Raw genomic sequence first — 14150 nt, forward strand, 5'->3', positions numbered from 1 at the left:
CTGAGTGCCCACTATTAGCCAAGTTTTGTTCTAGGCATTGAGGACAGAGCACTGAATTAAAAAGTCAAACACCCCTGCCATCCTGGAGCCCAAATTCTGGTGAAAGGATACGGATGACAAACAGAATACACAAGTAAAATACAGAGTATGCATGCGGAGAGGGATAAGGGAGAGAGAATGAATTGGAAGAATTTGTTTCTAAGGGGTGGTGGGTGAAGTTGTTGGGGTTTTTTGTTTGTTTTTGTTTTTTTAAGGATGGTTAAGGAAGGACTTACTGAGAAGGTAACATTTGAGAAAATGCTTACAGAAGATGAGAGAGTGGGCCTTGGGGACCTCTTGGGGGGTGAGCAGATCGGGCAAAGCAAATAAGTGTAAAGGCTCTGAAGTGGGACCATGCCTTGTTTCTAGAAGCAGCAGTCAGGCCGTTACATCAGGAGGCTCAGAATGAGTGAAGGGGGGAGTAGGTCACAGAGGTGAGGTAGACATGTAGGAAGCCTGGTTAGCGTGGGGCCTTGAGGGCCACTGTAGGGAGTTTTTCTTCTTCTTCTAAGGAAACGGGAAATCACTGGAGTGTTCTGAGCAGAGGAGACACAGGCTCTGACTGAGTTACTACAAGGATCAAAGGGGTTTCTCTGTGAAATCAGAGTGTAGGCAGATGGCATAGAATCCTGAGATCTAAGATTGCAGTGTGAGTACGTGAAACACTTGTGCAGTTAACTTAATCCTCGTCTGGGGCTGCTTCGTTTAGTGGGGCAAAAAGAAGGATCCTTGAATAGTAGGCATCCACCCACCATTCTTACCTCCTTTATTAACTGGGAGAACATGATTTGCTGTGGTTTCCAGAAATCACAAATAACTATCCAAAAAGCTAAACTCAATGAAAAAATATAATGAAAAAGAAAAACACTGCCTCCTAGCCATAGCAACTTCTCATCCTTGAATGGCCTGGGTTAAAAATGGGCAGCCCTCCCCTGACCTTGCGGACTATGGACCCCAAATTTCCTCTGGCCTCAAAGGTCTGAACCCTTTTTTTTCCCTTCCTTTACATCCCTAGCACCCTCTCAGTGATACTCTATCAATGATCTGTTCCTCTGGAGCTGGGCAGCCAGATTTCTACAACCTCAGCTGAGAACTCCAGCTGCAGCTGAAGCCCTCAGCCTAATAGGCAGTGGCAGTGCAGTTCTTCATTAAACTGGGGTCTAGTGCTCAGAAATCCTTACTGCCACTGTCTCCAGCTCAGCTACTGTGTTACAGTGTGGGCTTCCTCTGGTGGACTGTGTCTCAGCCTCTTCCCATCCAAGCATTGAAGGCTCATCTCAAATATGCATTCAGTTCATAACAGCTCTATGGAGCCATGGAGGATTGGGGTTAGAGCTTTCCCACCTGGGCACACATACCAGGCTCTAAAAGCAGGACAGGAGAGATGTCAGTCTGATTTGTTATTTGTAGACTTTTTAATGATGGCCATTCTGACCGGTGTTGAGGTAATACCTCATTGTAGTTTTGATTTGCATTTCTCTTGTAATTAGTGATGCTGAGCATCTTTTCATGTGCCTATTGTCCATCTGTACATCTTCTTTGGAGAAATGTCTGTTTAGGTCTTCTGCCCATTTTTCAATTGGGTTGTTTGTGTTTTTGTCCATTTCATTCAAAGTAGAAGCCAACATCCTCACCATGGCCTTTGCAGTGAAGGTTTGGGCTTTATCCTATAAGCACTGGGGAGACAATGAGAAAGTTTGAACTGAGTAACATCTAATAAATCCATGCAGATAGAACAATATGCATACTCTCCCCATCGCCCCTTCCCGTCTTTTCGTCTGAACCCTCGCAAAAGATATCAATTCAAATGGCTTCTATTTGTTCAGCAGGTAAAGTGAATTTCTCAACATCCCGGAGTTGGATGTTTGGGTGTTTGGGTGCAGAGGGGGGCGTTTTCACTGCCTGTGAAAATGGAATCAAGGCAGCCACAGTCTGAGTAACATATGCTGCTAGTTGGCTGCCTGGTTACCCTGATTGGGTCCGTTAATATAAAGCATAAACAAAGCCTGGATGAACGGGACTGGCCATTTTGTTGCAACAGCTGGTGGTGGCGTCCCAGATATTTTTATCTCACTCCCGCCCAGATGTTCAGCTCTCCTGACACTCAGCTTTATCTGGTAGATAAGGTGGTAGAGAATGCCCTTGTGATTTGTGGGGAAAGGACTTTTTTCCCCAGCACCTTGCGAAAATAGATTAGTGATCAATTAATAAAGCTTCTAAGGTATTTTTAAAATATTGCTACACTTTTAAACATACCAATTAATCTCTATTAATTTACCATTATCTCTTTTACATTCCTTTCTCAAAATCTGTAAAACTCAAGCCAAGTAAAACTGAGGAGTCCAAAACCTGCCTTTTTCCCGAAAACGTGCATTTAAACCAAATAGAACACTTTCGCCCAAATTGTTCAGATGATTTGCTTATTTTCCCCTTTACTTACACAGTGCTGGCCTTACATTTTATTATGTTCTGCAATAATTCTGAGGAGTAACTTATACATGAAGCCTGCAGGTGCAGCAGAAAAGATAAGCGTTAGATCTGGTGTTCTTTCCCCAACTGACTGAGTCCTTAGGGTTGTGTTGAAAATCACGGGCTGCCATTGCTTCTAAGTTCCCCTTGGAGTTTCTATTTCTGATTCTTAGTCTTCAGGAAAGACTGTGCTCAGATGCCTCCACTCACTGAATGCTGTGTGGTCGTGTGCCTTGCCATCTTTGGAGCCCTCCAAGGAGATGAAGAGATGCTATGGCTTCAGCTATTGTTGCCTCATTGGCAAGGTTAGCAGCTATCAGACTCTACCAGACAGCAGGAGAATAGAACTTGCCCTCCTGAAAGCCCCTGTTGAAGCTCTAGGGTAGCTGAGAAATAAGCAGTCTCCTAATAGGAAAGCAAACAGCACTGAGTATAATAATAACATATTGTGCCTGCCTGGTTTATATCATCCCAAGATTCCTACGTGTTTTGCCAACACTCTATCAGCTAATCCTAATTGGCAAGAACTATTGTTAACATTTTATAGGTGGGGGACCAGGAGAGGACAGCAGTGAGCACTGAGACTCTAAACACATAGTCATAATAGAGTTCATAGATTTGGTGAATTTCCAACTAAACTTCCAGAAAGGTACATATCAGAAAAGAAGAAAAAAATGTTCTGATCACTATTTTCATCTAGTTTGAGTCACCTATGAGGGTTTTTTTTTTTAAACGTTGGAATTATTTAATAGAGCATTCATTCAAATTTTTGAAAGACCCTTATTCTCGAATTGCCTGAGTCAACTATAGTTTTAACCAAGTCAGTCACTCCTTTCTTTTCCTGGTTTTCAGGATACCTCACTTTCCTAGTGTTCTCCCTATCTCATTAACTGCTCTTCATCTTCCCAACCTTTGTTTAAGTCCTTGGACCACTTCTCTCCTTTATATATATCCTCTGTTGGCAACTTCATAAATATCATGAATTTACATATCATGAAGGTATACCTATGATATGTGTGTGTGTGTGTTTTCCCATTCTTGTCTTACCATTCCAGACCTCTCCTGTGGGGTGTCTGCAGCTGAGAGGCGAACCTCAGCCAGGGAGCCTGTCACTATGAATCTATCACCATAGCTAGTGACTGTGTGATTTTTTCCATCTTTCAGCTTCCTCTAACTCTCCCTCCCCAACTCACACAATTTTGTGAAAAGTTGGGAAGTCAAAATTTATGAGCCCTTATACTCTCTTACCTAAATTGTTGCCATAGGCTCTGAACTAATCTCCTTAGCACTTTTATTCTCATTCCAAACAATCTCTTCACCTCCATGCTGTATCTGATATCACCAGTTCATGGCTTAAAATAATTCTGCATTCTCAACTTCTGAAATATGTTATCCAAGCAAGGTGGTCCACTGTGTTGTTTATAATACATAAAATATTTATGTATACTATACATCTCATATATATTATATAATATAAAACATTTAAAGCAATGTAATGTCAAAATAGATTACATCCACAGTTCAACCTTTAAAAGCAATTATGGAATAATAGCTAACTTTATAACTATGTTATTTATGTAGTAAGTGAAAAAGGAAGCCACAGAAAAATATGTACAGTATAAAACCATTTTGGTGCCCTGTGCGTGTTTGGACAAATGTAGTAAAATGATTTAAATAATTACCTCTGTGTTGTGGCTTTTGTTTTATTCATTGTGCTATCCTAAATTTTCTATAAGGAACACTTATTATCTATAACACAAAACAAAAACTATTAATATCCGTTTAAGATTAAAAATAAATGAGTTAATTGATTGTACATTCAGTGCCAGTGTGGGCCCATTTATTGGTCTGAGATAAGTATATCTCTTGGGAAAATAATAACTCCTTGAAATGCACTTTTGATTATGGTTGCTCATTATTTGGGGTCATCAGAGACTTTTTTAACAAAATGAGGGGTTCAGACAGAAATTAGGGGTTAGGTTCAGAGAAAACATGGAGATACCCACACATTACTTTGTGTGGAGAAGACCAATTCATACTGAATGTCCTGTAACCATAATGAGGGAAGTTTTAGCGCTTGGACAGGTGCTGTCACTTTTCTTCAATTGGTACCTATCCCAAAAGAACACAGAGAGTTCAGAAGGAAAGCCCCAGCCTTGTCAGTGTGTTTTTTTAGCACTATCCTCAGAACCAAAGGAAAAGATGAAAGCGTATAAATTGGCAGCTTTCCTTAAGACACTTACAGTTTTGTCAAGGAAGAATTTTTATTGAATCAAGTGCGTGTGTTGTTAACAACATGTATTATGAGCGGTCAGTACACATGGAGAGATTAGTGCGGTCTGAAAGAGTCAGGGGAGATTTCAATGAGATGTTGGAAATTCACCTATGTCTTAAAAGACAGATGCATCAATATGAAGGAAGTATTATTTGGCAGGATAAACAGCAAGGGACATGCCAAGGAGGCTGAAATTGAATGGCATCTGTGGGTGGATGAGTTAATAGAGGATAAGCCTGAGTATCAGGCTTGCTACTATTGTGGGGTAGAGTAAAAATTCTAAGTGTCAACTGATATGTAAACTCAAAGAGGTCTGACTACTTGCCTGATGGTTCATAGTGAGTTTCTGGTAAAAGCAGTGCTTACACACAGCTCTCCATCTTGTTGGAGGTGGGATGAGAATTAAGACTTCGAGGTGAATTTTTCCTTTAAAGATCTTGGCGATCCTTCCTTCTAATCTGGCCTACAGGGGTCAGACACAGCCGTTGATCAATAATTTTTAGTTATTATAGCATAGTGAGGATGAGCTTAGCCCCCTGGAATAGCAGTGTCCTGAGTTGGAGGCCTATCTCTGCAACTATGCAAATGTGTAATCTTGCCAAACGGGCATCCTGTGCCTAGGATTCAGTTTCACCTAGTTAAGAGTACCTGACTGTTATTTATTAAGTGGAACATTACATACTGATGAGAAAGGGAGAGGTTTGTGGCAGTGGAATGTAAGAATCGTAGTAATTGGGGCTCCAATTTAAAAAATATCTCTGAAGAAACATAGGAAGTAATTCTTGTGCTGACCAGCCAGTTATAGCCAGAGGCTCTCTTCTGCCTTTTCCAGAGAACTAACTACAAGACTCCTGAGTCCTTCAGGAGGATGACGTAAGAGGAGTTCAAATGGGTTCATCTGACCATGGAAATCTCTGCTTAATTATCATGGTGCCCATTGTAGCATCCAGCGTTGCTTAAAAGCTTGTCGATTCTTCTAAGTGACTCTTTCACTGTGCTCCAAGCTGTACTGCTTTTCCATCAGAAAACTGTTTTTCGAGGACATTGATCATCCTTCCCCAACCTTCTCTCCCAGGGCCTCCCTACCTGTATGTTTTCTTTCCTTCTGAGATTTCTTATCAGGGCCCCCCTATGGCACAGTGATTTTTTGCAAACCCCTCTGATGTGAAAACTGAGAAAAATCTTTTTGGAATCATTTTGAAGCTTTGATTTATGTAAAGCACAATAAAAGCACAGCTGGAATTGGAGACACCAAGCTCTGCTTTTTAAGTCGGCTTCGAAGAGAAGGGGGAATAGCAAGATTAGTTTGGTCTTGAATGTCAAAGCAGAGCCGAGATGTAGCAGGGTACCATTTATAAAAATACTTTGGAGCAATAGCTGTGCTTTGAAACTAATGAGAATAATGTTTAGATTAATAGCTTAGGTCATATTTCATATGTTATATTAAACACTGGAGAAAAAGAGCAAAAGGAGAAAGTTGGCATACACTTCAAAAATCTACACACATTACTAATCAAAGAACACTTTTTAATGTTCTTGCAAAATGCCATAAATGCTAGCTAAAACCTCCTATGTTGCATCCTATTTCTTCTACAAACTTTTTGCCATCATCTTTTAAAAGGTGGGCCAAATTATTTTTTCCAAATGTCTGTTTAGATGAGATTCTTAGACCTTTTTAAATGGAAAGGGTTATAGAGCACCTTGAGATCTAAAGGAAAAAAAATACATATATATATACTAATCTTTGGAAATTCATATAGTTATATATTTTGAAGCTGATACGTAAAGATTCACGGGTCCATGATGAATCGTTAGCTCAGTGAATGCTAGACTAAGAGTTACTATTCTAAACCAAGTCAGTGTCAAAGCAATTCAAATGTGAATAAAAACAAGCATGCCTACCACTTAGGATGGATGTAACTAATAAATAAAAGTGGTTTAAGAGATCACCACAGCTAAATACATATTAGTATTTACTGTTTTTATTGTTATTTTTGTCTCTAGTTTCTTAATACCAATTTCAAGAATTCTTTTTTGAAGAATGAAAAATCTTCAGTTTCATGAAATAAAACCGTCTACTTTTTTTACAATTATTTAGGACCCTTTTAAATAGCTGCTTGCAGGTTTTATTTTATTTGAAAAAATCAATTTGTAAAATTATATTTCAAATGTGTTTAAAATGTGTTTTTTTTTAAAATATCAGCTTACCAGATGCCAAACAACTTTACAATTTTAAAGGTGTTTTAAGTAATAAAAGAAGGCTTTTTCATGATATGCTTCTCATTATTGAAGAGAAATGTCTTTAATATAAACAGCAAACAAAAAATGTCATTCAATCCATACCCATGTGTGTAGATAATACAGGCAGTTAATAAGATAGTTATAGTTATCCAGGTAATTGGGAAAAAGCAAGCTTTTGAGATCTAGAGATCAAGTTTATTTTATAGTTCTTATTGTTGGAATTCCCTATTATTCTTATTAAATGGATATACTCAGTGATAGTAGGGTTGATAAAGTCTCTGTTCAACCTCAGAAGTGGGCATATCTCCAGCTGGTGGACACTCTATGTTTTTGATTCTATGCCATCATGTGGTTCAGGGATTTTTTTTCATACTTGGATGGGTACTAGAGTTCCAGAGCTACCCACATTGAGATGATGCCTTATGTTGGTTTTCATCTCCTGGAATTTTTTTTTTAATCCATCTCACTTCCATGTGTCCCTACTATTTTACAAAATAACTTGTGAGTTGTGGTAAGACCAAAGTTATCTTGGTCTATAACTCAATCCATATTGAAGCTCATTTGTCCACTTTGTCTTCTACAACCTGATTGTCAGCACCATACATCTCTATTCAGGGTTGGAAAACTATGATCAAAACCCACTGGGTCTCTGTACGTAGTGCTTAGGGATCCAAAGCCTTTTTGAGAACTCCCCATTTCCTCTTCCTTTCCTCCACGACTGATCTTCTCATCATTCTGCTGGAAATTGTGTAGACAAGCCCTAGGACATAAGTAAAGTGTGGAATGTTTAGGGTCTGCATCATTATTACTTTCTTACACTGGAGCCCTCCAGGGCCTAACTCCACACCCCTTTCTTTTGCAACAACACCACTCTTCACAACTTCTTCATCTCCTGTAGTGTAATGGAATTTTCTGGAGTCTTTTATGGCAGTTTGATTTCCAAAATAAGTTTCTCCTTGTCATCCTTGGTGAATCAATCACGTTTGAACCATTTTACTGTCTCCAATATCTCCCTTGCAATGACACGTTCTTCCTGCCATGGTCCTTCCAATGTGACCCTCCTAGACTACCACGTCCTGTGCTACTACCCTTGGTGCTGGACTTGCTTTCTGGGCATTGAAGACAGAGGTTGTCAGTGGGTTGAGGGCTGGTGACTACTTGGTCTTGCCTTCACTGTTCATGATCTAGAGGAGTCAAACCTGGGATGAGGAGGTGACTGGGCCAGCAATTATGTTGCTGTAATTTCTCAGGGCTTCTCATTACCTTCTACTCACTGAACAAAGTCACTCATTATAAACAGATGGAAGGTGATATTAAGAGGAATGAGGTTGCCAAGGACCATAGACTGGGAGAGCAGGAAGACGCTCTGAAAAATTATTTCATCCAAACTCTATTCTAAACATTCCTATTTCATGGAGTCTCAGATAGTTGAATTCACTTGTCCAAGGTCACTTGGCTGTAAAGTTAGACTTCCTCTCAAGGTCTCATGATTTGAGACACAAGGTTATACACAAAACAGAACTAACTTTAGTTCTCAACTTGAGATGTCTTTGGTCTCAGCAAGTAGGAAACCAGAGGAGACACATTCAGCATCACACTGAGAACTTCCAACCTCATATCCAAGAGGAAACCTCCTGCAAGCGTGTGTGAGTGTCTTCATAATTGCTCTGGTTTGGCCTGCAGTACTCTTGCTCCCAATAATGCCAGCCAGAACCTTCACAGTCGAGGCAGTCCTTTCCACTCATTAGAGATTTAAATAAGCTAAAGGAAAGTAGCTTACTGATAGGGCATTTACTCTTTACTTGCAGCCCTTCATAATATATAGGAATAAAAGCCCTTAATACTGATTTAAGCTTAACTATCTTTTCTCCCATTCTATTTTTTTAAACATCTTTATTGGAGTATAATTGTTTTACAGTGGTATCTTAGTTTCTGCTGTATAACAAAGTGAATCAGCTGTACATATACATATATCCCCATATCTCCTCCCTCTTGCATCTCCAACCTTCCCTATCCCACCCCTCTAGGTGGACACAAAGCACCGAGCTGATCTCCCTGTGCTATGTGGCTGCTTCCCACTAGCTATCTGTTTTACATTTGGTAGTGTATATATGTCCATGCCACTCTCTCACTTTGTCCCAGTTTACCCTTCCCCCTCCCTGTGTCCTCAAGTCCATTCTCTCCGTCTGCGTCTTTATTCCTGTCCTGCCCCTAGGTTCTTCAGAACCATTTTTTTTTAAATTTAGATTCCATATATATGTGTTAGCATACAGTATTTGTTTTTCTCTTTCTGATTTACTTCACTCCGTATGACAGTCTCTAGGTCCATCCACCTCACTACAAATAACTAAATTTCATTTCTTTTCCTGGCTGAGTAACATTCCATTGTATATATGTGCCACATCTTCTTTAGCCATTCCTCTGTTGATGGACACTTAGGTTGCTTCCATGTCCTGGCTATTGTAAATAGATCTGCAATGAACATTGTGATATTGTCTCCCATTCTAAAATGGATTTATTCCTTTGTTACACCTTGACCACTGCGGACTGCCTCAAGACCACTGAAAAATACTTTCTGGATATAACAACTGACAGTAAATGACTAGGCTAAGAGTTAAGAGTGCAGGTCCTGCCATTTATTCAGCTGAATGGCTTTATTCAACTAACTCGTTAAAGGAAGGAGATTTTCTATTCCTGTTGCTGGAGTTACAGAAGTAGAAGTTGTTTCTCGATTCTCCAAATAAGGATATAAATCCAAATAAAAATATGAATGCATTTCCCAGAAAACATTTATATACTTTCAGTTATTTTCTGTAAATTACTTTACCTCCAGCTGGATGGGAAATCTTATCATGGTTCATTAATTATTTCATAAAATTGTATTATATCAGAGATTAGAGAGAACTTAGAGATCAGCTATTCTAAATTAACTCATTTTACAGATGAGGAAACTCACTGAGGATGATTTATTTGCTAAGGCCATATAACAAGTCTATAGCAGAATTACGAAAACTCTTTTCAGCATTCCAAGTCAACTACTCAATACTACAACCCTTCCATAATCAGAAAAGTCCTGTGTTACATGTCCGAGAGTCAAGGTTGTCTAATCCAAGCCTAAAAACTAACATTCTTTGTCTTGGAATATAGCAACAGTTCAGAAATAATCAATTTTTAAGAGACTTTGCATACTCTAATCTTGGGAACAGACAGGGCTGGTGTTCATAGGACTTTTTATTGATTTGAATTTTATTTTTTAGAAAGGAACAATTCTTGGGAATGAAAGTCTTTCTGACCCAGAAAGCCTAGTAATATACATCAGTGGAATCTGAATCATCATACATCGTAATACATTTACTAGATTTTTTTAAAATCAGGTAATCTTTGAGAGAAGAGTAGGGACGCTAGTATATAAGTTGAATACAAATCACTTTGTCTGAGAATTTGTGATTCAACATTTCTTCAAAATATTGGTGAAGCTTTTCCTTCTCTTATTTTTCTCCATCCCAGTTTTTCTGGATCTTTTCCCAGCTCCTAGCCCCCTTCTCCCTCTCTCTCTCTCTCTCTCTCTCTCTATATATATATATATATGTGTGTATATATATATATAATTATGAATATTAAACTTTGTGTCCTTCAACTACCTCTTATTCATAACCACTTTATGCTACATACTGCTGTATTTTTACTTAAATGTTGCAGAAGATGATTGTTAATGTGAATTCTTGGTAGGTTTTGGGAGCTCTAGTAAAGAGCAGTTGACCCAGTAGACAAAAAGAACTTGACCCGATGGTGAAGGCTGTTCATTTTCTAGACCTGATTATCTAGCCTATAATGTAATTCTGTAAGACCTGATAGTCTTCCAAAAATTTTCTCTTATGCTTAAGCAAAGTTAATTTCTGGTGATTACAATAAAGCAATCTGATTATATAGAGAAATGCAAAAAATAAAAAAAGAACTCAACCCGAGTATCAGAAAGAAGGAAGACACCAGAAGGAGGATAATCTGGTACTAGAAATTGAGGAGACTTGAGTTAGTATAGGTCAGAAAGAGAAGAAAGTTCTTCCAAAAACTAAAGAGTAAGAGCAGGAAATTTAAAACATTCCTTGTGTCTATCATGTTTGTTTATTCATTCATTCATTTATTAAACAAATATTTATTGGGTAGGTGCTATGTACCAGACACTATTCTTAGTACGCAAGATTCATCAGTGAGCAAAACCAGTAAGATTCCTTCTCCTAAGAAGCTTCTATTGTAGAGTGGGGAGACAGACAGTAAATTACAAACTTAAATAAGTAAAGGATATAGTATCTCAGAAGTTGAATCACGCTAAGGAAAAAGTGCTAAAGGATCAGTGGCTGCAGAACTGAATGCATTAGGCAGGGTAGGCCTCCTTGAGAAGATGACATTTGAGCAAAGACTTGATTGGAGTGAGGGAGATAGCCATATGGATGTCTAGGGAAAAGGTATTCCAAGTGGAGCAACCACTCATTGCGAACTTCTGAAGGTGTAAAAACAGATGACAGCATGCGGGAAAGAGTGGCCGAATCAAAATGAGGGAAGGAAGATTGATAGGAAATGAGGTCACCAAACTGCAGAGAATGCATCTGACTCATTCTTATTATCACCAGCATTAAGCACAGTACCCGGCGTAGAGTTAATGCTCGGCGTGTGCTGAAAGAATGGCCGAATAAACAGGTGGAAATAAGAGTGGGATCTACTAGAACTCCCTACCATTTAAATGGGAAGTGTAGCTGGGGTGAGATGACACCTGCTGTCCAAGATGGCTAAATATCTGTGCATATGCTAGCATGATCATGGGTCGGATCTGTTTGAAGTATTTCTGATTTGAAAGAGAGATTGGGTAATGATTTAGGTCTAGTGTTGTACATCATGAGACAAAATAATTGGTCACTGTGTCTGATTTGGTTATTCCATCCTTGTTTCATTTTCCTCCCCACTCTTCTTGCTTGCCCCTCCTTTTATTGCTCTCTTCTCTTCAACTTCCATTTTTCATTCATTCTAACTTCTCACCCAGAGGTAGTCTGAGCTTGTGGAACTTAACGATGTGTAGCAGTGGTTTCACCCAGGTTTAAAGACGTTTGACTTAACAGCAGCAAGGTAGAAAGGCCCGTGCTGTACACCCATAAACCCCCATAAAGCTAAGGGCAAACACACAAACAAAATCTCCTTGTCATCAAAAAATATCCCATCCATTTCTATTTGTCTCAGTGTGTCCTTCAAAGAATGTGAAAATCCTCCTGCTGGCTGAACACATCTAGAGGTTGATCCTTTTATGGGTTAATTTACCTGCCATTAACTTCATGAAGCAACCTTCAATCCAGATGTTACAACATCATGAAAAAGGAGGAGAACTGGTTGGATTTTTACTAGATCTCACAGGATCTTAAATACTGTTATGATGTATCACCCCCACCCCATAAGTAGGGTTTTGGGGTGCGTAGGTGGAACTTCTTCATTTCTCCTCTGAATGTAAGGTTTAGAATGAACTTGGAAGGAGCTGGAGGTTTTGCACACCTTGGCAAGTATTTAAGTTGGTAACATTTGGACTGTCAATGCTATAATCCCTCCTTCCCCACTTCCACCTGCAAGAAGAAGCAAAGACCAAAATCTACCTGGAAGATCTGTTTTTCTAAGATGACTTTTGGCACTTGTTATTATTAGATTAATGCTTGCTCATTGGGAAAAAATGCACACTATATAAGAGAATAAAATAAAACATAAAAGCCCCAAAGCCAAGTTCCCCATTCCTCAGAGGTTATCAGGGTTAACGTTTAAAGTGAATTCTCCAAAACTTTGTCTGTGCTTCGTCCAATATAGTATACTTATAATGTTTAAATAATGCATTCAAACCATGCAGACTGTGCTGCCTTTACTTGCTTGACATCATTTCATGTTGTCGCATATAGATCTTCCTCATTTTTTCTAAAGATTAAATGGTATTGCTTGGGTGGATTGCTCTAAGGTATTTAGCTGGTCCATTTTATGTTCTTTCCTCTTTATCATTATTGCAAATGATGCAAGAAATTCCTGTGCGTACATACTTGTGCATTGAAATCTATTTGATGATACTGAAATCTATTGAAAATGCTTTTAAAAGCATTTCATATTATTTCATTAAAAATGAACTGTATAGAAGGAATCTATAAGAAAGGAGCTGCAAAGCACCCCTTATTTCATGCAACCCTAAAATATAGGTACTGACTAGAAGGTGGCTCGTGCTTAATCATTTTTTTTCTTCTTGGAGAAAAGGCAAATTACAGTGAGCTAAAAGGATTTAAGATGCTTTAATATGCAGGAAAAATACGAAAATATGACTCCTCTTCATTTTGAAGTTCCACTTAGGACCCTCCCTTCATCAGAAGATACTTCACTCAAGTACCAGCCTTGAAAGAAACAGTAAAATGCATTTTCCAGGTTTCTCAGAGCAGATGTGCCAAATTTTGTGAAGGCACTTAAATTTCCTAGATCCATGCAAAGATTAATTAAGGTGATTTCCACCCCTCTGTAGGGCAATGATGTATTTTACCTTTGCTGAGTTATAAGAAAGGCCCTCCGTGATCTGATGTTACTTCTCTAGTCAATTTTATCCAGTGGTTTGCTAATAAATATTTAACAACTGGCTCACCTCCTACTAAAAGAAAAAAATATATATTTGATTTCTGTATAAAATATACATAATGTGAAAGTACACATACAGAAGTTTATTATACATTAGACTGATGTAAAAAGACAGAATTTATCATTATTCATGAAATATGCAATCCTCTTTATTCCAAATAGTTAATTGATTCTCGTACAGTGCTCTCATTGATTTTAGCTGAACTGTTATATTCATAGCCAATCTGTCTGCAGTACAAATGAGCTTAGTTCCAACATAAATGTTGGTTAATATTTCACTAATGTTAACAAATGACAAAAATAAAACAATGAAACGAAGTTATCAAGGTGATGTCACTGAACACACAGCTGGGAAGAGATGTGCATAGCACATCATTGTATAGTATTCCTGCCATACATTACAATAGACATAGATAATAGTACGAAGTATGAAAATCTTTAGGAAGTGGTGTTTTGAATATCTATTACCTTTGTTCTTAATATAATT

At 38.5% G+C, this 14150-nt stretch overlaps 1 protein-coding gene across 16 annotated transcripts in view; it reads left to right on the forward strand.

The window, feature by feature from the left end:
- LRRC4C (leucine rich repeat containing 4C) overlaps window positions 1–14150 on the forward strand; it is a 1216832-nt gene that overhangs the window by 920035 nt on the left and 282647 nt on the right. The window lies entirely within an intron of this gene.

Source organism: Globicephala melas, chromosome 8 (genome assembly GCF_963455315.2).
Source record: "Globicephala melas chromosome 8, mGloMel1.2, whole genome shotgun sequence".
Classification (NCBI taxonomy): domain Eukaryota; kingdom Metazoa; phylum Chordata; class Mammalia; order Artiodactyla; family Delphinidae; genus Globicephala; species Globicephala melas.